The sequence below is a fragment of the Pinus tabuliformis genome, chromosome 2_2 (assembly GCF_031772625.1).
Source record: "Pinus tabuliformis cultivar Carrire ecotype Pingquan chromosome 2_2, CPIR1, whole genome shotgun sequence".
In the NCBI taxonomy this organism is placed as follows: Eukaryota; Viridiplantae; Streptophyta; class Pinopsida; order Pinales; family Pinaceae; genus Pinus; species Pinus tabuliformis.
This window is the reverse complement of record NC_142300.1, coordinates 203,209,272-203,233,794: the sequence shown is the minus strand read 5'-3', so window position 1 is coordinate 203,233,794 and position 24,523 is coordinate 203,209,272.

The window sequence follows — 24,523 nt, the reverse complement described above, 5'->3', positions numbered from 1 at the left end:
TGACTCTCCTAACGCAGCTGCTCCCGAAGGTTCTCCTTCGGTTCCTTTAGCACATGGGGGCAATCATACGATTCCCCCACCAAGTAGTCTGGTCACTTCCTTTGATTGGAATCGCCTGATCGTCAGTCGCCTTCCATCCCATATGCCTTTCCAGATCACAGTACATGCCTGTGCTAAGGTAGTACCTAGCACTGTTTTGGATGAAGGGGTGTCTGTCAGTCTTATGCTGTACACTACTTGGCAAGCTTTAGGTTCCCTGCAGCTTGGGCCAGTCACTCAGAATCTGTTGGCCTTCGACGGCGGAGCCTGTCCATCTCTAGGAGTTCTCCCAAAGCTCCCTATTACTTTGGGAGGCAAAACCGTCTATATAGATGTCTTGGTTACCCAAGGTGTTTTAGAATTTAGTCTTCTCCTTGGTCGCGACTATGTTTACGCCATGGGGGCCCTCGTTTCTTCACTTTCCCGTGTGGTTTGCTTTCCGCATTATCGAAGAATTGTGACTATCGATCAAGTGTCATTCGTTAGTCCCCCGATGCCTCCTGCGTCGTTGTCGTCCCCACCTAGTTTTCATCCACCAGTTGCATCTACCCCACCACAGATCAACTACGTGGCCACCTATCCCATGTCTGGATCCAGTGATGCCGCCATTGTGCATAGTGTCCTGGGGACATTGGGCCCTGACTTCCAAGATGTTTCCTTTCCACTGGGAGTGGCAATCTTGGAATCCCTGACTTTCTATTCATTATGATGAAGCTCGGGTGGAGCATAGTTCCTTTCCAGTGTCAAGCTCCTTAAAAAAATGAAACTAGGCTTGGTCGGAGCATAGTTCCTGATCTTGTGTCAAGCTCGTTAAAAAATGAAACAAGGGTTATGAGGATAGTTCTTTTACTGTGTCAACCTCATTAAAAAATGAAACAACTCCCTTTCCCGATCGAGTCTTTTGATTAAGATCTCGTAAAATACAAGTCGAGTCTTTCATCGATCTCGAGAGTGAACCTTCATTCCATCCACTTTGTTGAATGCAATGAAGCTTGGGGGGCATGTACCTCGATTTGCGTCATTATGCTGGGGGCATGCAACAAGCATATTTTTTCGTTTCAAGCTTGTGTAAACATGAAACCGAATCCAAGCAGAGTTCTCCATGGTTCAAGCTTGTGTAAAAATGAACCCATACTCGATTTACATCTCGTGATTGTCGTTTATCCATTAAAATTAGATGAGCCTTGGTTGTTTCTTTCCATCGCCACCATCTTTTTGGCCGATCATATGCTTTCGCTTGGTTGTTTATCCTTTCCTGAGGAACCATAGCGATGAGTGGTTTTATTAGCCAGCCTCTTGACCATTACATGCTTTGAGTAGTTCCACCATTACCGAAACCAGTTGCTACCCTTTATACCACTCGTTCCTCCAGGATGAGTCTCCTTTTAAGCTCTTTTCTGACTCGTAAAAAATGAAAAGATTGTCGAGTATTTTTCCCTTTTTGACTCGTTAAAGAGAATAAAAATGGAGGTTTGCTTTCAGCTCTTTTCTGACTGTTTAAAGATGAAAAGATTTCCGAGTTATTCCTCTTGACTCGCTAAACGTAAATAAGGGGTGGTCGTCTTTAAACTCTTTTCCGACCGTGTAAAAACGAAAAGATTGTCGGGTCCTTGTCGTTTCAGGCTCGTTAATGGTTATGAAACGACGTGATTTCGGTCGCTTTTCTACTTTTTCAGGTCGATGTCACTACATATGAAAAGTACTCCTCGATCGTAATGGTTGGGCAGTTCTTTCGAGCATTGTTTTATACTTTTTTGGGCTCGGGAGACACAACTTTACGAAAAAGGACCCCCCTGCGGTTTTCTTTTTTGCTGTCTTTTCAAACTCTCTAAACATGAAAAGACGCCAAATTCTTCCTTTGTCAGACTCGTTAAAACTTAATGACATCGGATTCCGTCGAAATGACGCCTTTCAAGCATATGCTATCCCCGTCAAGCTTGTTGATAAAAATAACCGGGGTACTCATCTGCAATGGTGGGGAAAATGGAATCATAATTATTGTCGTGTCGGCAGTATGTCGCTCTTGAACATGGCACTAGTCTGCATTTGTGTCTGGGTGGGAACATCTCATCTTGTTTTACACTAGCCTCCGTGGGTTTAGGTGATCCTATTTGACCTCTCATCTGCTCATTGCCTTGTCACCATGACCTCTGCTCATTTGATGTCAAATATTGCCAAGTCCACTATCGTGCCACCGATATGTTCAAGAGAAGTTGACCTCTGCAGAATTACAACCTCCCTCTGATACCTCACATAATTCTGAATCACCACAACATCTTTCCTCTGTCTCGTGTCAATGATGTGGGAAACACTATGGCCCACCTTTGGTCAAGGTCACTTCCTATCGACTTCAGCTCATTATCTAGGAAGCTGATCTAGAGACTCCCTTCGGTGCCTTGGAGCCTGCATGCCTCAATGGTAGGTTCTTCGTATTCGACGAGAGGTTTTCATCATTGGCCTCTGATCGAATGATTCTACGGGTGTTCGACGCCAGCTCACTCATTCGCACGCCATAGATTGTACCTATAGTACCTTGAGGGCCATTGTCATTATTGGTGGTACCTCTCGCATTTGTTAACAGTTTTCACTATTGGCTGCTAATCAGATGATGTTCATGCATGTTCGACTCCAACTTATGTATTCACATGCTTGAACTTGTACTTTGTTCGGGTCGAGATGGAGCGCAAGACCCTGGATTTTGTTTGTTGGAATCTAGGCTGCGATTTGTGGCTTATTATGATCATTACATGACTCATTCACTGGATGGCTGTGACCATGCCTAAGTCTATTTATTGATCCTCACTAGATGGCTGCGCCCATACCTTGGATCTAGATTATTGTGCACTTTGCTATGGATGGCTGCGCCCATACCACATACATCATGTATTTGAGATATCAGTTGTACTTCTTTACGTAGGTTCTCTGGCGGCCGTGTTTTCATTCACGCATGTTCTTGTAAAGCATTTCACCCCTCTCTCTCTCGGGCTTCATGCTTTAGGGGGCATCTGTTACAAAGCAATTTGTCACCGTTTGTCACTGTCCCTTTTACCCCTCACCCGCACACTGGAGGACTCATTTCGGGACCTGTGAGAAGTGACATGACCTGAAACCACTTGCATCATATTCCTCTAAGTATGAGCTTCATTTTCCCTGAAGACATCTCTTGCAAAATCTCCATGAAAACAGCTCTTTTTGCATTAGCGCGGGTCCACAGTTCACTGCCCGCGCCAATGAGGGAAATCCTTTAAAAAGGGCGTGCCATTGGCGCTCTGTCTCAGAGTCGCACTCGTTCCAACCGAATTGACTAAAGTTTTTAACCAACAAGCTCCCGAAGGTTCTCTTCAGCCCATTCACCAACTGAATCTATGTTGAGCTAGGATGGTTTGGCTTCGAATCTCCATAGAGGGAAAGTGGTTTGCCACCTTTCATGGAAGTTTCCAAGTGATAAAGCCAATCCCATGAATAATGTGGTTGATCCTATCTCTTTCTTCTCTATCTATAAAAGCTTGCCTCTATGCCTTGAGCAAGCTAGTCACAATAGTCATAATCATAATAGTCAGTAGTTCCAGGAGTTCAAGAGTTTGAAGCTGCAAGAGCCTTCTTTGCACCCATAAGGCCAAATCTAAGTAAGGAGATTCTTGTCACCCAAAGAGAGAGAGGCTTGTTCCTCATCCCAACAAGCTTTGCAAGACTTGTGTAGCTGAATACCCAGCCAAAGGAGGATCTGACGTCAGAACAATGGTTGTATTCTTCTTTGTTATTTATTAATTATAGATGACTATCATTATGGTTCCACTCTCATTGTCTTATGTTTGATGTTGAGTTATATCTTTTCTGACTGATATATAATTGCATCTACTAGATTTTATGCTTGTTTTCGTGTTGTTCTTTGCATGTGCAGGTGTCCAATCATGGAGATCGTGGGGATCATGACCGGCCAAGGCAAAGGAACGAGGGCGATATCTCTTCGACGAACACTAGCGTTGGAATCCAAGTAGGTTCTCACCATCTAATTTTTATTTGCAATTAGGAACTTGCGAGATAGCATTGTGTGATTGTTGCTAGACTCGGTCTGGGCTAGTAGGGATCGTCTCTGTCCGCAGAGAGGATTTACCTCCACAAAAAAAGATACCAAGGGACCCATCCCATAGAGGGGGACTTACAAACCCATCTGTAGTTATCCTTCAGCAGGTGTTTTTAATAAAAAAATTATTCAATTAAAGTATTTCAATTTGGGTTATTGCATTCGATATTTTTATTGCTGCTATTTATTATGAATTATCTATGCCTTTTGTTGTAGTTTTTCCATTTTTATTGCATATCTGAATCACTAGCAACCATCAACTTGTTGTTAGGGTCACTTTTCACCTAGTGACTTACGTGAAGTGGTTTTTGTACACCTTCCAAGAAATTTCACACGAACAAATGGCGACTCCATTGGGTCTTTAGTTACATTTGTTGTCAGCAAGTGGTGACTCCACTAGTGTAATAACAACGTTCTTGGGTGACTAAAGTTTCAAAAAATTTCAGGGTTTTCTATAACTAATTTTATCCTCTCAAATTTTATTTATAGTATTAAGCCCCTTTTTGTCAAATTTTTGGATTCTAGTGGTTTTCTGGTTCTTTCCACAATTCATAGGGACCAGTTGAGCATAAGACGGCAATTGTTTTGTGAGATCTACCAACTGAGAGTCCTGGGATAAAAATACACTTTTCAGCCCATGATATTCATTCCAGAGTGCACTATTTGGCCCAAAAATGTTCTTTCCACTATTCCAGGTCAATACCTACATTTTGGTGTTTTTTTCCTAGAATGTTTCAACTTTTTTCAAAATTTTCAAGAGTGTTGTTTGCAGACTATTTTTGGGTATTTCAAATATGTTTTCTTTCTCCCTTACCCTGTATCTACTTGATATGTCCCTTTGAGGAAGGAAAAATCCCCTTAGGGTTTAGAGTACACCGCCGCATTATTAGGAAGAGATTTGCCCAGTGAGGAGTCTAGGGTTTTCAACATCTTAAGCCATTGAGTTTTAGAGTCTGTCCATTAGTTTTGAACTCTTTTGGATAGGCTTCATTTTCGTTTTCTCCCTTTAGAGTTTGGGTTTGCCTTTTCCCCCTTAGGACCCCCTTGGGAATCCTACATTTTAGAGCTTCACACCTATAATTTATAGGATTTTTCACCTCTGACTTTTGTTGTTTTTCCGCACCATTTATATCAGATTAGTGCCTCTAAATCCCAACTCTTTGAAATACATCTTTAGGCATTTTTATGTGTCTTTGAGTATCTTTTTTTCCCTCTCTTTCTTAGCTACTTATTAGCTCTGGTGGGTTGGGTTTTATGTGCTTGATTGGTTGTTTATTTTTAAGTCATTTTCAGATTTATTTACAATATTTCAACATTTTACTTTTAGCAGCACATGGAATCATGAAACATCCTTAATTAAATCATCCATTTGACACATTGTTTTCACACACTCATACCCTAAGTAAACGTAATATTGGTTAACACGGCCAAGCCAAGACTTGAAACATTACACCTTAATAAATCAACACACATAGATTAAGTCCACTTGGGCACCAAGGCGAAACAATCTTTGTAGTGTAGGTGTAGGATCGGTGGGATAGGCTTCCAATAACACCCATAAATCGCTTTCATTGAGACATAAAAGTTAACATGTTAGGGAACTTAACATTTGTCATCATTCTGTGATCCAAATCTAGAGGGCATCAGAAACCTGATTCAGAGGGCGTTAGGCTAGGTCATCATGCGAGCGGCTTTCCTCGGGGCTACCCAACTCATGGCAGGAAATCTAGTGGGATGGATGACTACCAAAAAGATCAAGAGTCGACCACCCCCGTGGTACGAAGGTAACGATAGTGACCAATCTTAGGAAAACATCCTATAGGATTGGTTGTGGGAAGCAATTGGTTCTCTACCCTACGTTTCTCTGTCCAACTATATTGCACGGATGAGATTTCATCAAGTAAGAAGTTCTTTGGAATGCCATCTGAAACAACAGATTTAGGATTGTTTGAGGATTTAGATCACCTATATGCTAGATGCATTTTTCTTTTATAGGACGTGTTTTCTTGTATTAGAGTAACATCATTAAATTAGTTAGATTACACTTGGAACCACTACACTAGGTGTTTGGTTGCTATTTCTTACTCTTTTATTCCTATCATGAACCTTTATTTCTTATATCATTATTTTTTGGAAATCATTATGCCCCATAGGTGTTTATCACGTTGAATTAGAGGTCTTCACCCATGGTTATCATTAGGACATATTACTCCTCCTAGTCCTCCATCGAGTCATCATTCAAATTCAAATTCTTCTGATTGATCCAGTTCATATTTTGATTCTACGTCTTCTCAAACCTATATTGCCACCATGTCAAGCACCAACGTGAGTACGGGAACCTAGGAAGGTAACCCAGGTACCAACTAGGGTGCCCCCACCAGTGGAACCCCCCACTTGTGTGGTCACTCCTACTCACTTGCTTGCTTTTATGGTTGTTTAAGTATCCCTGATTTTAGCCATCTTGTCAATGATATCGATGATCCCAGTTGGCTAGCTATGCCTAGCAAACTCCCTTCAAACATCCCAAAGTTTGAAGGTAATCTTGGAGAATATCCAACTAATCATATTCGCTCCTTCCACATGTGGTGTTCATCAAATGCCATTATTGAAAACTCCATCCATCTTCGTTTGTTACAACACACACTCACTAGAGCTATTGCTAAGTGGTATATCAATCAGCCCAGAGGCACTCATTCCACTTTAGTGAATCTTGCTACAAGTTTTCTTTCATATTTCCAGTTACCTCTCTGTTATGATATTGGTATTGAAATTTTGAATTCTTTCCATCAAACTTCTGCCACTTGCCTTTTCAACTACATTCAGGAATGGCATAGAAGGAGGAGTATCTGTAGTGCTCCTGATTTCAAAGAATGAGTCTATATGGATTGGTTCCTTAGATTGTTGTTGGCTCCGATTGCTATAGATGTCGCATCACACTTACCTTAGTATGAGGAAGAGGCACTCCAAATATCATTAAAATTTGATCTGATCTATGCCCAATTAGGTCATGTTTACATTGTAATCCTTGATCTGCCTCAGCATGGTGCTACTAATGCATCGAGGGCATCTCATGCTGCAAATGGCATATTTGGAACCATATCATACCCTCAACCATATGCTGCACCTCAGATGAGTTATGGTCCACCTTAGGGATGGAACAGTTCCACTTACAATTATCCCTCCCCCAATCCTCCACCACCTTATCTAGGTCCAAACATGCCATATGCATATCCCAATCCACATCAAAAGATGGTAGGGCCAAATGTTGCATCGCCTATTTATCCAAATGTTTCCTGATCTCCTTATTATTAGTCTACACTGCCTAATGCTCTAGCTCCTCTGACACTAGCACCCCAACCGCCCATGCCCGCTCCCCCTCCACCACAACAACCACCTCCTCTGCAAGGAAACTTGTATGCTCAGCAGAGTGGAACCAATCCCACTAACACCAAGAAATGGAATAAAGGGAAGGGTAATCAGAACAAGTAGTCTCAAGGTAATTAGGGAAACCAGGGTCCTCCACCTGATGCCCCTCAGGGTCCTCAATCTAATCCTACAACCTACCAATAAGGCACCCAGCCCAAGCAAAACAAGGATCTTCGTATGAACAAACCTGATTCTTGTTGTAGTGTATATGGTCATTATACCCTTGAGTTTTACCTCAGATGTAGCATGTATGGGAATCTCAAGGAACTTCTCAAGGATCGCAACCCACCACTCCTCCTCCCCCTCCTACTTCATCTCAATCGGTAGTGCTTACCAATCCTTTCCCTCACCAAGGATATATAGCTACCCAACCTACACAAGGTCAAGAAACTCTACTAGCTCCACCATCTTATGATGAATTTTGACGAGGTCAATACCAATCAAGTCAACCTTCAGACTCAATTACGCCAATACAATAAGCCATCTGCTAAGTTAGCGACTGCGTCCCAACCCCCAAAGTGTCCACAAAGCCTCTATCATCATCCAGTGGTACCTTACATACCCCTCAACCTATGGTTGAGGTTATTCCCAAGATCCCTAAAGGTCTATTACGTCGAAATGATGCTTCTCCAAAGACGCCTATACATATAGCATAATAGATGACTTGGCACAGTCTCTTGCTACCATGTCAACGTTGGAAGTTCTCTAGATGTGCCCATCCCAATTAAAATCTGTACTATCTTTCTTGGGCATCATGGATCCTCAAGATGATTAAATGATTGTATTTCATGTTGACAAGTCGAAAAATCCTCCCCTACCTCATCTGTTTCATTTCAAATACCAATCTCCATTAGAAATGTCACATTTTAGTGGTGTGTCATCGATGAAGGCACCTCCACCTCTGTGATGGCCACTAGTGCTTGGAAGAACCTTGGTTCCCCAGACCTATCCTCTTCCACCATCACTCTTCGGGCATGGGATGATCATCCTTCACAAACCCTTGGCTTATATCATAACTACCCAGTGATAGTTTCCGGAAAGACTATCTATATTGAAATTGATGTCATAGATGCTCCCTTAGACTATAACATCCTTTTGGGTCATAATTATACTTATGCCATGTCATCTACCATATATGAAATTCAACGAAGATGTGAATTACCCAAAATAGAAAGATCTTCACCATCGATCAATTGACGTACTATGATCCCAAAGCCCAAACTTCACCTCAGTCCAAAATTTCCTCCATGGATAACAATACAAATGTCTCATCCTTCACCAATGTGTCTCTAGGAATCTACAAAGATTCCACTTTTCTTGGTGCTTACTATGGTCCACCGTGTTAGTGTCAGTGTCTTCACACTTCCATCGATGATCAAATTGCTCTTTTGCATGCATATTAGGTGTCTCATTCGAGAAACCGCATTCCATTAGGTCATGGACCAACTAATGGTAGTGGTTTCATGTCAGTTTCCCTCATGACATCCACCTACTGACCTATTTACACATTTTTTTTAGTCATTCACAGTCATCTTGTTTCATTTCATGTATAACAACTAGTCATAGGGTTTAGTCCCATTAGGTATTAGGGTTTGTCAATCATGCTCAAATAAATAGGTCAGTAGGCACATGAAGGTTCATAAAGTCAAAATTTTACTTCTGATATGCTCAGTAAATATTTTTCACCTCAAAACTCTGTTTTGAGGTGGAAGCATAGTATTTTTATATTTTAATGATTTTCATGTAAATTCAATTATTTTTATATGTAATAAGCACTTAGCAGTTGTTCTTGGTCACCATGCCAATTCCTGCCACTGCAAAAGCAAAAGTATCAAGACAATAGTCCATCAAATTGCCAAGAAAAAGAGTCAAAGTTCAAATTAAAAAATAGAGTTTTTGAAAAAGTTACCAAGACTTTAGAAAAGTGGGTTTGAAATGAAGAAAGATGAAAGTGTAAGATATATAAATCAAAATCATGATAGAAATTCATTTCATTGTAAAAAGGGTCAAGAGGAGAGGTAAAATCACATTTTGAAGGAAGGGTGAGCAGAAAGGAAAGAAAAAATGAAATTTGGTGCAGGTTTGCCTGGCGTTGCACATTGGGAGCACGACACTACACATCAGAAGGGCACTGCGCATCACTCACTTTTCTCCTTCATTAAAATACACTGGCACTACGCATTGGGTGGACCACGCTATGCATTGAGCTGCCAAGGTTCTAATTCACCCAAATTCATCCTCCATCAACTCTTTTGCTACATTCACCTCCTAACAAGTAAGTGTCAATACATCCTAAGCTTAAATAGGGTTTTTCATGTTTGGTTCATGATTTTTGCTTCCTAAAGGTCAAACCCGAGCTTGCGTCTATACTCTATTTCACGTCATTTCAAAACCACAATCCCTTGTCCTTTTTCCCAACTTCATTGCACTAAAACTACCCCTTGATTCTATTTTCCTTTTCCCTATTTTCCCTAAGAAACTAATCCCCTTTATCAAACCCTAAGTCGCTCATACATCAAAACCCTAGCTCCCCAAATCCTTCTCTTCATTCCCCTACCTCATCTCATTAGTATTGTTCCATTTACAAAATCTCTTCATAATCACCTTTTTGTTCCCAACTATTATCCATTATTCACCATATCATCACCACATTATCTCATAGAGACAAGCATGGAAAGAGGCAGTGAATCAGATTATGAAAAGGACACGCTTAGTGATATCTCAAGAGAAAGAAATTTGCAGCAAAGGAATCCTCAAAAAGGTGGAAAAAACATCATTGAGGAACCTATAAACATGAGTGAACTCATTGATTGGCCACTAGCCACCACATGTTTCAGATATCAGTCCTGTTTTGAGTTTTGTGAAATGGTTGAGAGGGTCAAATTTCACCATGAGTTAGCAAGGAAGTTTGTGATAAACATGGATAAAAATATGGTACATCTTGTTGGGGTAAACTTCACTCTTTCACCAACTATCATTGTAGAGGCCACAAGAATTCCAGATGTAGGGGAAAAGTAGAACAAAAGGAAAAATATTAGTAAGCAGCATTATGAGCCTTATATCTGTTATCACTCAGGTTGTCCTTTAGGTTGTAAAAAGGGATACGGCCGAGGTAACCATAGACCAACTTTGGACTACAGGTTCTAGCCAACCTGCAATCAGAGAGGGCTCTCTCTTTCTGATTTAGATTTGTTGAAAACGATTTTAGGCTAGGTATTGGGTTTGAGGGGTTTTTGTTTTAGTTTTGGTGGGAATATTGATGTCTTCAAGTAGAGAGGCTAAGCATAGTCTGATAAGTTTCAAACCATTGGGCATGGAGTCAAGGAGGAAGATTGGTGGTGCGTTTTCTTGGTCACAGGAGAGATATGTGGAGCAAGGTAGCTGCACATGAAACAATGTTTCAGGTTTAAAGGATGGAATGAATGCTAAGGAATGAGAGGCAATCAAGAATCTCTCATTCAACTTAACAGAAGGAGATAACATAGCTCTACCCAGGGGCAGTAAAGAATCCCTAGATAATTAGCGAACACATGTGAATTAGGGTAAATATGAGCCAGAAGGAATTCATATTCATTACCAATTCATTCAGATGAAAACATACAGAAACAACAGAAATTGAGCATAGAGTGCTGTAAACAAATTCTAAGCTAATCTTTCTTCCTGCTATTTAGATAGTGGTTAACAATAAAATAGAGGTAAGATGCACTTATTGTTTCAGGCTGCAGCACAAGAATTCCACATTCAGTCTTCAGAAATCAACACATCAGACAGTCATACTCCAAACTCTTCAACAATCTTTGATTATAGAAAAATTCTCAGGTATGCAGTGCGAGTCTCTAGTGAGAATTATCAATTGACCAACCCTTGAAATAATACAGTAGGTCGTATATATAGAAGAAAGAAAACAACTCTTCAAAACTGCTTATTTACAGTTTGACCTAAACAGGTCTGAAAGAAAGATGATTACTTTAACCTAATCCTAGCAAAAATAAATGTGTGAAAATATCTCAGGCTGCGCTGAGGGCAGCCATATCAAAACTGAGTAAATTATGTTGTCCTCGGTGGCTTGGTGCAATGTTTTCTGAAATAAATGAGCATGGATTTCTGCTTCTTTGCTGTCCGGTGGCTTTGAATGCTTTAATTGTGATTTGAGGGCAAGGATGGGCTTACGCCTCTTGATGTGACTTTTTGGGAACTCATTAATGCTCAGGTGCTTTGAGCCCCTAAAAAATCTTGGCTGATACTCTTTGGCTCTTCTTCTTCCTCTGATACTCTTTGACAATAAACTGGACTACTGCTCTGATGTGATGTGCATTAGATCAACATTTAATGGCTGCCATTCGGCCCTCAGTTTCCTTCAAAACTATCTTCTGCTCCTTTCTGAGTGCTTCGCGAAGAAAAATGGGTCATTCGGCGCCTTTCGGGCTTCCTGGGGGCTACGTGATAAAAAGATTACCCATTCCAGCCTAATTTATCCAGCGATGCGTGATTTGCGCTAGGCGCAAATCGCGCATCAAAAGCTGCCTCAGAAACTGATTCTGGGGCTCCAGAGTGTGATTTTCGCCCTTCGCGCCAAAATTGCTGATGACGTCAACATGACGGGACCTTGTACGGCGGATGACGTGGCAAGATGACGTCAGCATGATGATGTCATCACATACGGAGGTGACATGGCAGTACGACAGGGGACACGGTGGTAGGGTGACTCGGCGGTACAGTGGCAGGAGGCCTCGCAGGCGGATGATGTGTCATGGTGACTGTGCAGGGGGGTGACGCAGGCAGGTGACGTCACTGGGCAGGAGGCCGTTTCCGGTTTTGGGGCACACTGCCTTTGGACAGAGGTTGTTTTGGGGGGGGGGCTCTGCCACAGCCCAAAAGGCGACGCGTGGTGGGAGTACGGCGGGAATACCGCCCATCTCTTGGACGCTAACCTTCGGGCGGCTTGGAGATGGGAAGGCCCGCCCACCGTAGATCTATGGGGCGGGCGATCTGACGGCTGGCGGCGAGGTGAGGCGGTGGAGGGATAAAGGGAGGGAATATACACGGAATATTTCTATTTTAATAATGCGCGACGGTGGGTTAAAACTTAGGGAGCGGTGGAGTTTGAGGGTTGTATGGGTTTAATGAGCGCGAATAAATGTTTTTATGAACAAAACTTAGGGTAAGGGAGCCAAAAGTGGGTTTTTAAGGGTTTTAGGGCTAGGGGAGAGGTTGTTAGCATGACCAGGTGTCATCTAACTCCTGCTATGACACGGATGGGCTCAAAACAACCCCTAATGGACCATTTTTTCCCTGACTTAGAAGAAATATGGCTATAGTGCCAGGGAGGGGATATTTAATATTTTTGGGATTTATATACATAGTTTTAGCAGGGGAAGGGGATACAGATTAGGGATTTAGATAATACAGTCAACAGTTAATATGGAGATGACCAGAAAGCGCTAAGTTAAGGGTCCTTAGGCTAATTTTGGGGAAAAGAACTTGTAAAGAAATGAAATCCTTGAGCGAAGCAGACCTTCACCAAGGCAGCTGATATGGAGAATGATGGAACTAAGAGGAATCAAGCAGATCTTGACCTCTTTGGGGAAGTTAGTAAGTGACTTGGGAAATGAGAAGAAGGGGAAGTTAGTTATGTCTAGCTCGAGCTCCTCCAGATAAAAACCTGCCTGATAACTGTGATCTGAAAAGACAAAAACACTTTGTAACACAAAATTGATCATAAATCATCATTCTGCAACCTCACAGCTACCTACCCGGCCTACTTACCTAACATTTTTTCTTCTTTTGATTTGGGTGCACTTAGATTTGCAGACCCAGATTTACAATTTTTCTTTTGAATGTTTCCTATCTAAGTCTACACTTATTTCTGCCAGGGACCCAGATTAGGCAGTTGGGCTCCTTTGATTCTCTACTTATCTACAAATCTGCCAAGATTAAATTGTTTGGACATATATCATTCTCTATATTCTAAAACAGGAAATTGAAACCTAGGGAGACCAAGATTAGACTGTTTGGACCTCCCTTTAAAAACTTTTCAAAACTGGAACAATTCATCAAAATTGGAATACAACAGTGGAATTTGGACTAGCACCCTTCATGGCTTTCTTCTTTGGTCTCTCCTGGAAATATGGAACACTGCAGCTTGCAAAGTATGACATATTTGGCCTGTAAAAATGTCAATCATGAAAAATGAACACCTGTTACAACAGGAGGCTAATAGTGGCTCCACTTGGGGATGGCTTTTCCTTGTGAAAAGCTAAGAATAGTAGGTCAGACTGCCTTGATCTTCTATGGTTGCTGTAGACTGGAAACATTTGTTCTGGCAGCTAAAAATGTAAAACTTTGAACTATGAACAACCTCCTCCTCAATTGAATTACTGTGAGCTGTGCAGCATCGCCTGCTTTCTTCTGCGTGCTTGATAATTATGTACAATGTTGTTGGAACATGCCTTTGACTGCAAATAGTTCTTTGCTACCATGAATTGCTTCTAATGTGATAGTTTTCCTCTTGCTGTTTTGCTGAAATTGGTGTAGAGACAGAGCTTTTAAAACTGGACTACTCTCATTGGCTGTGTCTTCTACATTTACTGCTGCTCCTTAAATAGTCAACCTGCTTATACAAAAATAAAACATAGAATGCTGATATATACAAATAAGACTGTACAGAAATATATACAAAGCTGCACTGTATCCCTTAAAAGGGATCATGGTAATGTTTCAGCATACGGCCATTCATAGGGCTTTCTTCAGCAGTGTTGTCCTCTATAGATAGAAAATAAGTGTTATTTCCCTGAACAACAGAAACAACAAATGGCCCTTTCCATAGGAAATCAAACTTGGCATGTTTTCCTTTGTCTTCCCTTCTTGAGTCCCATCTTAGAACTTTGTCACCAACATTGAAATCCTCAGCCTTAGCTCTCTTATCAAACATCTTTTTAAGCTTTTCTTGAAAAATTTGAGCTCTGTCATAAACTTGTTCTCTGGTTTGCTGAAAATGAATGGTCTGATTAATTCTTCTTTGAATGTCATTTGGTTCAGCCTAAATTTCCTGTAACAGCTTGATAGAAGGAATGCCCAGGGATGAAGAAAATCTAGCCTCCATGCCATATACCAGCTCATAAGGGCTCATTCCAATGGATCTCTTGCTTGAAAGTCTGTCTGCCCATAGGGCATTCACTAACCTTTTATGCCAGTTCTTCTTGTTCTCTTCCAGCATTTTCTTTATGATGTTGATGAGGCTTTTGTTAGATGATTCGGCCAAGCCATTACCATGAGGGTAATACGATGTAGAGTGGCCCAAGGTAATATGAAATCTGTGGCATAAATTGATCATCTTTTTGGACTTAAAGGCAGCGGCATTGTCGGTGACGATTTTCTCAGGGCAGCCAAATCTAGAAAGGATATTGCAGTCAAGGAATTGGATAATGATGGTGTCATTGGCTTTCCTACAGGGAGTGGCTTCAACCCACTTAGTGAAATAGTCGGTGGCTGTTAGGATCCATTTGTGTTGGCCTGAGGAAAAGGGATGGATTTCTCCAATGAAGTCAAGACCCCATTGTTGAAAAGGTTTTTCTGTTGAGATAGGTTTAAGGGGTAGGGGTAACAACTTTCTCTTGCCCTCAAAGATTTGGCATTTGTGACATGACATGGCAAACTTCTTTACATCTGCAAAAAGAGAGGGCCAATAGAAACCAACCCTTAAAATTTTATCAGCGGTGGACTTCCAGTATAGATGTCCTCCACAGTCACCTGCATGGAATTCTTTCATGACATTGCTAGTTTCATTCATGGTTAAACAATTAAGTAATATAACTTCATGATTTCTCCAAAATAATGCACCATTTATAACACAAAACTTTAAAGCCTTCATTTTCAAAAATCTTTTCTTGGTCCTGGACAATCCAGTGGGAGCACACAGGCTTAAAAATATAAAGCATATATCAGAGTACCGTGGAGATTGTAAAAAGATTTCACTGATCTGTGGAGTCGCCAGCTCCGGTTCATTGTCCAGCTGGTTAATGTCTAGGGCTTGAAAGTTTGTTTCGGACATCAGTTTAGCTAAACCTTGTCCCTTTATCATGTTGGTTGGTTTTATTTCTATGTCATATTCAAGGATGTTTGCAATCCACTTGCCTCTTTTTCCTTCTAATCCTTCTTGGGTCAATATATCTTTTACAGCAGCGTGTGGGACATAGGCAATCACATGTGAATATAAAATGTACACTCTGAAATCCTTGATGGCCTTAACCAGTGCGTAGGTCTACTTTTCCATGATTGGGTACTTCAAAGGGGCATCTCTTAAGGCTCGGCTGAAAAAAGCGACGGGCTTTTCAGCTCCCTGTTCATCCTTTTGTAAAAGGACAACAGCTATAGTGTGATCAGATGCAAAAGAAAATATGATAAAATCTTTGTCAAACTGTGGGCTGGTTAGGAGAGGGGTTTGGGTTAAGGCAAATTTTATACTCTAAAATGCTTGCTTGGTTTCAAGAGACCATCTTACCTTGGCATCCTTTTTTAACATGTTGCTTAACAATCTTATCAGCTCAGCTAGATTTGGAATAAATCTTCTTAAGAAGTTGATTTTTCCAAGGAATGCTTACAGCTCTTTTATGTTTCTTGGATATGGGATTTGGAGGATGGCTTGGATTCTTTCAGGGTCAATTCTGATCCCATCTTTTGATATGATGTGGCGAAGTAATTTTCCTTCTTCAAGGCCAAAGAGAGACTTTTTGGGATTCAAGGAAATGCCGTATTTCCTACATGTCATAAAAATTTGCCTAAGATGATTGAGGTGTTCTTCATCAGATTTTGAGAATGGGGTTAAGTCATCAAGGTAGACAACTAGGAAGTCATGTATTTCTTTGGAAAATGCAATATCCATTGCTTGTTGAAAGGTAGCACCAACATTTTTAAGTCCAAATGGCATTTTGACATACTTAAATGTTCCCCACGGTGCGGTAAAGGCATTTTTGTCTTGGTCGTCCAGATGAACAAGTATTTGATTGAAACCTGAAAAGCCATCTAGTAAAGAGATTCTAGATGACCCCATTAATATTTGTAGGATGTGGTCCATTTTGGGCAGAGGATAGTGGTCCTTTAGGGAGACTTGGTTTAAATTTCTCAGATCTACACAAAGTCTGATTTCACCTGTCTTTTTTCTTGTAGGAACAAGATTGGACACCCATTCAGAAAATCTGATGGGTGCTATTATGCCTGCTTCAAACATCCTTTTTACTTCCTTCTCAATTGGGGGAAGAAGCATAGGGTTGATTCTTCTAAGTTTCTGCTTGAAGGGTTTCTGGTTGGGTTTCAATGGAATTGTGTGTTGGATCACCGAGGTGTCGTAGGATTTCAAATCCTCATAGCTCCAAGCAAATACATCTTGGAATTCTTTGAACAAATCAATATACTTGGGCTTTTGATCAGGTGGCACATTTTTGGACAATTTGATCATTTTGGGTTTCTCTTTTGTCCCTATGTTGTGTTCCTCTATATCAGTGTTTATGGGTTGCAATTTTGGCTTTCTGGGCACATCATTGGCGTCAAACATGTCTTCTAATGGGGTTAAGCCAGCAGGCAGAAAGTTATCCTTTAAGTCAATGATCTCTGCCTCTGTTTTGACTGTCTCTTCCAAGCGCATTTGTTTCAGCTGTTCAATGTTTTCGTTGTCAAAAATAGTTGGGTTCAGGATCTGTTTGGCTGTTGCAGCTGTTACATCTTGCTGATTTTCAGTTGTTTGGTGTTGGGAGTCGTTCATAGCATCCATGTCGATGTTAATATTTGAAAACTCATGCTCAAGGGTAAGAAAATTATTAATCTGGGCATCATTTTTGAATACTTGCCAATCTTTAACGTTATTTGGGATAGCAGGCCTATGTTTTATTTCAGCTGCGAAGTGATGGTTTGGGTCAAAAGGAAGCTTGCATGTACTAGCGAAGGTTGCTAGGCTGTGTGCATGAATGTTATGTTCTCTTGAAATTTTGGCCAGCTTGAATTCAGTGAATGCATTGAGTATATTAGTGGCAGCAGTCCTATAGGCTCTCATTCTATTGTCATTGGTTACAAAATTACCTTTCATCTGTTGTATGATTAAATCAGAGTCTCCTAGGATAGACACTTCTGCAGCTCCTATAGCTTTGAGCAGTTTAACGCCTAGCAGCAGAGCCTCATACTCCGCCATGTTATTTGTGCATTTAAAATTTAGTTTGTAGGCATGACCTTCTGCATGGTTATTATACGTATTGTGAATCCAGACACCTGCCCCTGCTCCTAACTTGTTAACATAGCCATCAAACTCTAAATACCATGTGATTTCCTGCTTGTGGTTGATGCCTAAAGTGTCAGTCAACTTAGGATTGGGCAGATTTGAAATTTTTGTTTGGGGAGTTTCTTCTAGTATGCTGGTTGTACTAATTATTGTGAGAGTTTCATCAGTATGTGCAGTTGATTCTTCATTGATGTGTGCTTGTTGTTCCTGAGCGAAGGGCTCATTATCATTTGGATAATTTGTGTCATCATTAAACAAAATAAAGGAATCCATATCAGAGTGGATTGAATGAATGGGAAAATTTTTAGGATTGCTCTAACTACTTACCACATATTTCATGAGCATTTCTCTATACAGTCTCTTTGGTTGCCCAAAGACTGAAATAGTGGCATAGAAGAGGTCTAGTTGAAGGGATCCTTGGAGCTTTGCTCCCCATGATCTTGATAGGAACATACAATATTTTGGTGGAATGTCAGTAACTACTACATCCATGAGGATGGTCTTGTCGGGATATTGGACTAAGGCGACACACAGGTCTTTGATGAGGCCTAAACATTTCACTTGACTTGAGTCAAATGAGTACAGATCTTTGTAAGGTCTTGTGATGTCAAGATTCAGTTTTTCCATAACTGCTTTGGGCATAAGATTGTGTGAGGCCCCTGAGTCAAACATAGCGTTGTGCAAAACTTTGTCATGTATATGCAAACTGACATAAAAGGGTGGGACAGGTCCATATGTTGATTTTCCATTAACCTCTAGGCCAAACAGCAGCTCTGGGGTGTCATCTAAAACATTTACATCATCCCTAACCTCTAGAATTTGAAGTGATCTTTGAATTTGTTGTCTATACACACCGTGTTTGGAAAGTTCTGAGAGGGGGATGGATATCTTCAACTTAGCTATTTCTGCCTCTAAATTAAATGGCTTTTCCAATGGGGTCTTGGTGTTGATAATGGCAGTTTTTTCTTTTTCTTCTGAACTATCTACGATTTGCTCTTTTTTATCAGCGTTATGGGACTTGATTGCTTGCAGTTTTTCAATTTCAGGAGGGCTTTTTGGAACACTGTTTGAGCTTTCTTCCGAGGAAAAAGGTGGAAAAGGCTGATCTTTGGAAGGCTACAGGTCTGTTATGTCTTCTACAATGACATGTTGTGGTTTCGGGATAGTTGGATCAGCTGGTTCTGTTGCAACAGCTTTGCCTATAATCTTGTTGGGTTGTTTGCCATCGTTTGCTTTGCTAGGTTCAAAAATGTCAATGGTCCTAGTTCTCAGCTTATATTGTTTGTGTACTTCATACACAGCAGTATCGTAACCTTGTTTAAAATCAAAAGACTCGCCAGACTTAGTTTGAAACTGATTGTAGTTGAGTTCATTTTGGTCTTCTTGGCTCAAAAACGTTTTGTGCTCACCCTTTAGATCCATCAGGTTCATGTGAGTTTCCTCTATGGTTTCACTAGAAGTAGATCTTTCAACATAGTTGTCTTGAAAAGGGGGTCTTATGTCATGGTCTTGGTTAGACCTACCAGCATTTGTGTTCTGCGTTTTCCTAAAATTTGGGTTCCTTATGGTATTAGACTATTGTCCTTCCCATGATGCTTTCCTTTCGACATTTTCTACTCTTTCTCCCAGCCTTTGCAGGCCACTGATGATAGCATCAAGCTTTTGATCAAAAGACGAGGGTTCTTCCTTAAAGGTGGTTCTTCTTTCCATTCTAGCTCTGCTTCTTTGGGCAATTAAGTTGGCTTCTACGCTAACAACAACATTTTGCATGTCTGCAAGGGTCTGAGGAGCTCTTTCTTTTAACTGGTATGCCATATCTAGGTCGAATCCATCAGGGAATTTATCCAAGGCCAGATCAGGGGGAGGCCTTAGTTTCTGTGGTATTGCGTTATATACATTATTGAATCTTGCACAATACTTCAAAACAGTCCCTTGAGGACCTCTTTTAATTGTATCATATTCTGCTAGCATGTGCAAGGGGTCTTTCTTTTTCTCCCATCTGTTAGTAAAGGATTGGTAAACCTCATCTGGGGTGGTTATGGAATTCGCAGCGAGCGATCTGAACCAAGTTCTTACATCACCTGTTAAACTCTGAACAAAAATTCTCATTCTCACGCTATCATCATCTATTTCGTAGTTTTCAAAATAATCTTGCATCTTTTTAGTATGCTGAAGGGCAGTAAAAGGGTCAGTACTATCAAAATATGTGATTTTAGATTGGTACTCTTGAGGTAAAGCCCCAGGATTAGCAGGCAGTTGCAGGGGTGCATATCTATTAGCCATATTCGCAGGGATAAGTGGAACAACGGTGATTAATGGAATAATAGGAACAATTGGAACAGTGGGAACAACAGTAGTGGTAGTATGTGCAGTGAATGAAGGTGTAGAAGGAGTGCTATGAGATGTGGATGATGAATTAGGGGAAACAGGGGTTGAACGAAATAAAACCTTGACAGGATTCGGAATACAGCTAGGGTAAGCTGTTTTAGGACTTAAATCAACAAAATTTTCCTGTCTTTCTTGCTTCCTAAGGATTTTTGGGATTATGTTAGGGTTCTCAAAAACAGCTCGGGGATTCGGGTCTGGATTTGACCTTGTGTATCGTGGATTTTTCTTAAGAGCCAGCTTCCGAATTTGTTTTTTGGTATTTCTCTGGGAATATTTTTGTGATTAGCAAGGAACTGATCAGATTTTGGAATGGCTGTGTATAGCTTAAGACTAGCATGAATATTGACTGAAGCAGCTTTTATCTACTCCTATAAATGTAAAACAAAAACAGTTTCAAAGGCTTCCTGGCTGACATTCAGGATTCATCTGTAGTTTTAAGGGATATACAACAATTAGAAAATCGATTTTTCCAGTGGATTTTTTACAACCTTCTTTGTGAATTTAACTGAGGAGAGTCCCCAGTGGAGTCACCATTACGTTATCACTCAGGTTGTCCCTCAGGTTGTAAAAAGGGATACGGCCGAGGTAACCACAGACCAACTTTGGACTACAGGTTCTAGCCAACCTGCAATCAGAGAGGGCTCTCTCTTTCTGATTTAGATTTGTTGAAAATGATTTTAGGCTAGGTATTGGGTTTGAGGGGTTTTTGTTTTGGTTTTGGTGGGAAGATTGATGTCTTCAAGTAGAGAGGCTAAGCATAGTCTGATAGGCTTTAAACCATTGGGCATGGAGTCGAGGAGGAAGATTGGTGGTACATTTTCTTGGTCACAGGTGTTGTGGGGAAAAGTATCCGACTCGGAATGACCCTATCCCTACTCTAAGGGTGATAGTTCCTTAGCAACAACTGAAAGTAAAGCTTTGATATTTTTCCTTTATGAAAGTACAGAGAAGGAAGAAAAGATTGACCAACCGATGTCTTTCGCTTTTGTCGATCCTGTCTTCTCTCTTTGCCTCTTGTTCCTAGCTCCTTGCTCCTTTTGCCGGCCCAGCTACACAAAGATCCTGCAAAAACAAGAGAGGGAAACTACAAGAAACATGTACTCATAACTGATGCATGGATTAGGATGAATCAAATATACAGATGAAAACAATACATCATTGCAATACAAGTATATAGGAGAACACCAAAGCTTTATTGATAGAAGAAAAAGGTTCTGAGAAGGTTACAACCATAAATGGCTCCAATCCAGCAGCACCTCCCCAGCAGCAAGAAATCTCCTCTTCCCCTCTATAAAAGCAATCACCCAATAGCTCTAACTGTAAACCAACAGCACTTCCTTACTTTGCACAAAATTCCAGCCTCCCTAGACCTCATAGAAGAGCTCTATATATAGGGTAGAAGGAGAAAAGATGAGTCAGCTTGAGACTGACATAAAGCTGCCTTGTGTCCTCTCCCTCTTCAGTTAAACTTCAGTTCTTGAGTCCACTTGGAGATCCTTGCTTCCACATGGAGATCAAGTACCTCTTACTCATCATAGGGCGAATTCCTTGAACCAAGTGTCAGTTTGGAAGCTTCCTGGGCAGTTGACACCTTGCAGAATGACTGTGCCACTTGGCCAATCTCGCCCAGCGCAGGTAGCCTTCATTGGTTTTGACTTTCAGCGCAGGTACAAGGAGGAGCAGTTGACATTCAGCGCAGATGCTCAGTGGAGTAGCTGACATGATCCAAAAATAGCCTGTTTTTGAGTGTTTTCAGGTGGAGAACTGATGGGAAGTGCTGTGGTTTGTTGACCTTGTTCCTCTAGGGGTAAGAACAACATGTTTAGGGACTTTGGATCCCTGTAATTATCGACATTTCATGCTCCATGCTGTGAGGCACAAAAATGTCTATAACAGTTGCCCCCTAAAGTATGAGGCCGTTTATCGGGTGAAATGCTTTATCCAGAGGGTCTGAAGTTCATTCAAGTGCTGAGAGGTGCCCTGTAATACAATACAATACAATACATTATTTTTCATTCTGCTTTCATGATCTAGCTGAGGCGGGCATTCCCATGCTCAGCTTTATAAATACATTTTGGTACATAGAACAGACGATCGTCTGATGGTAGACTGATAATTTTCTGCTGAAATTATCATCCTTTGAGTAGGATGATCATCTACTGCAATGATGTACATGACAAATGCTTTTATATTTCCTGAATATGTATCGCAGCCCGGATGGATGAAACTAGATCCGGGGTCTTCAAACTCGTTCGATCTTCACTCTAAGTACAAGTCGATCCATGTGAGAATTTCGCTGAAGTCGAACATGGAAAGACATCGCTTGATTACCGGTCAATGATGAAAACCGTTAACAAGCATGAGAGGAATCACCGATAATGATAATGACCCTCAAGGTACTGCAGTACAATTCACGTGGCGTGAATAAAGGACTTGGCGTTGAACGCCACGCAAAATCTTCTGGTCGAAGGTCATTGATGTATACCTGTCGCGGGAAGTGAGAAACTTGCCATTGAGGCATGCAAGCTTCAAAGTACTGATGGGGTTGTTCCTAGATCAACTTCTTGGATAATGAGCTGAAGTCGACAAGAAGCGATCCGTCAAAGGAGGGCCTTAATGAATCCCACATCAATGACACGGAACGAAGCTAATGATTTTAGTGGAGGTGAAAACAAACTGTGACATATGATTCAGGGTGGCGATCATGAATGGATGAAGGATAATGTATGGCAGTGGATGGGACATGGTTGACACTTTCAGAATGACCTCTCTTGAACATATAACGACACTGATGCGATGGATCGGTAGCATTACCCCAAAATGTGGATGGTTTGGCGAAGACCATGGTGATGAGACCGGTGAATGAAACAACCCAACCCGATGTGGTACGGAAGAAAAGTGTCATGTTCAAGAGCGACTTGCTACCATTAAGCTTTGATGTTCTCCCAATTTTTCCCCAGTCATTTCTGACCAGTACCTCTTTATTTTTTTCAAGCTTGAGGAGGATAACATATGCTTGTTCTATAACCTGCCCTTCGGGCAAGCCCATCGCTATGATTTAACGAGCTTAGCGATAGGGAAACTCGTTCTCGTCTAAAGACAAGTTTGTCGCTATTTAATCATTTTAACGAGTCTAACGACAAGGAAAACTCGGTCCTTTTCATTTTTAGAGAGTCTGAAAAGGTACAGAAAGTTAACTCCATAATTCCTTTTTCGTCATCTAATCCCTTAAGTCTGAAAAAGTATAAAACAATACAGAAGGGATGGGTGTTCGGTACTTTTAACGAGCCGAACAAGACAAGTGCTCGATCTTTTTGTGTAATAATCCCTCAGGTCCAAAAAGATTAAAGTCTAAATGAGGGATAGCTCTTTCGGTCCTTTTAACGAGCTGGAAGGCCAAAACTCGGCAAACTTTTCATATTTTACGAGTCTGAAAAGAGCTCAAAGAGGACTCGTCTTTTGAGGAACGAGTGATAAACAGGGATAGCAACTGATTCCAGGTACAAATTGGAATTTTCCAATCACGGCAGTGTCACAAGGATGGCTAGGTGAAATCACTCTTCGCAGATGTTCCTCAAAATGGGTAAACACACAAATGGAAGTGAATGATCGGCCAAATGACGGTGGAGGTGACGGTGCACAAACACGACCAAGGCTTTTATGGCTGATGAATTTACGATCTCAAAAGGGTATTTACCGGTTCATTTTTTCTGAATGAGCTTGAACTCTAAAGGAAAGCCTGCTCATAAACTTATGTTTATTTTTTAACGAGCATGAACTATGCGCTAAAACTGCTCGGATCTTGCGTTTATTTTTTAACGAGCATGAACTATGTGCTAAAACTGCTCGATATACCAGTCATAAGATAAGAATGCCTCCTCTAAGGATCCATTTTTTATAGAGCTTGCGCCTTACCACAGCTATGCTCCAACTCATCCTTCCTTTATGTAAGTTCGGAAAACGGTTAATCTTAAAACCAGATAAATAACCGCCCCTAGCTTGCACTCCAGAAGGTTTGCATGCCCCCAGGTATAGGATAGAATTTCGAGGCTGCCCCTCCTCTCCCCTACCTCTGCTTTTCTTTGGGTGTTCACAGCTACTTGTCATCTTGCTAATCTAATGTTAACGATACTAGTCTTCTCGTTATTCTAAGGGGTCTTACGCGGTACTCAGTCTTCCCGTCGGCCCACCTTTTAACGAACAACTATTTGTGACAAGAGAAGAACACTACTCAAAGACAAAACATTGGTATTATTGAGGGAGGCTTGCCTCTTTCTTAGTATCCGAAGAGGGTTCTATTTGCTGCTGCAAATCAATCT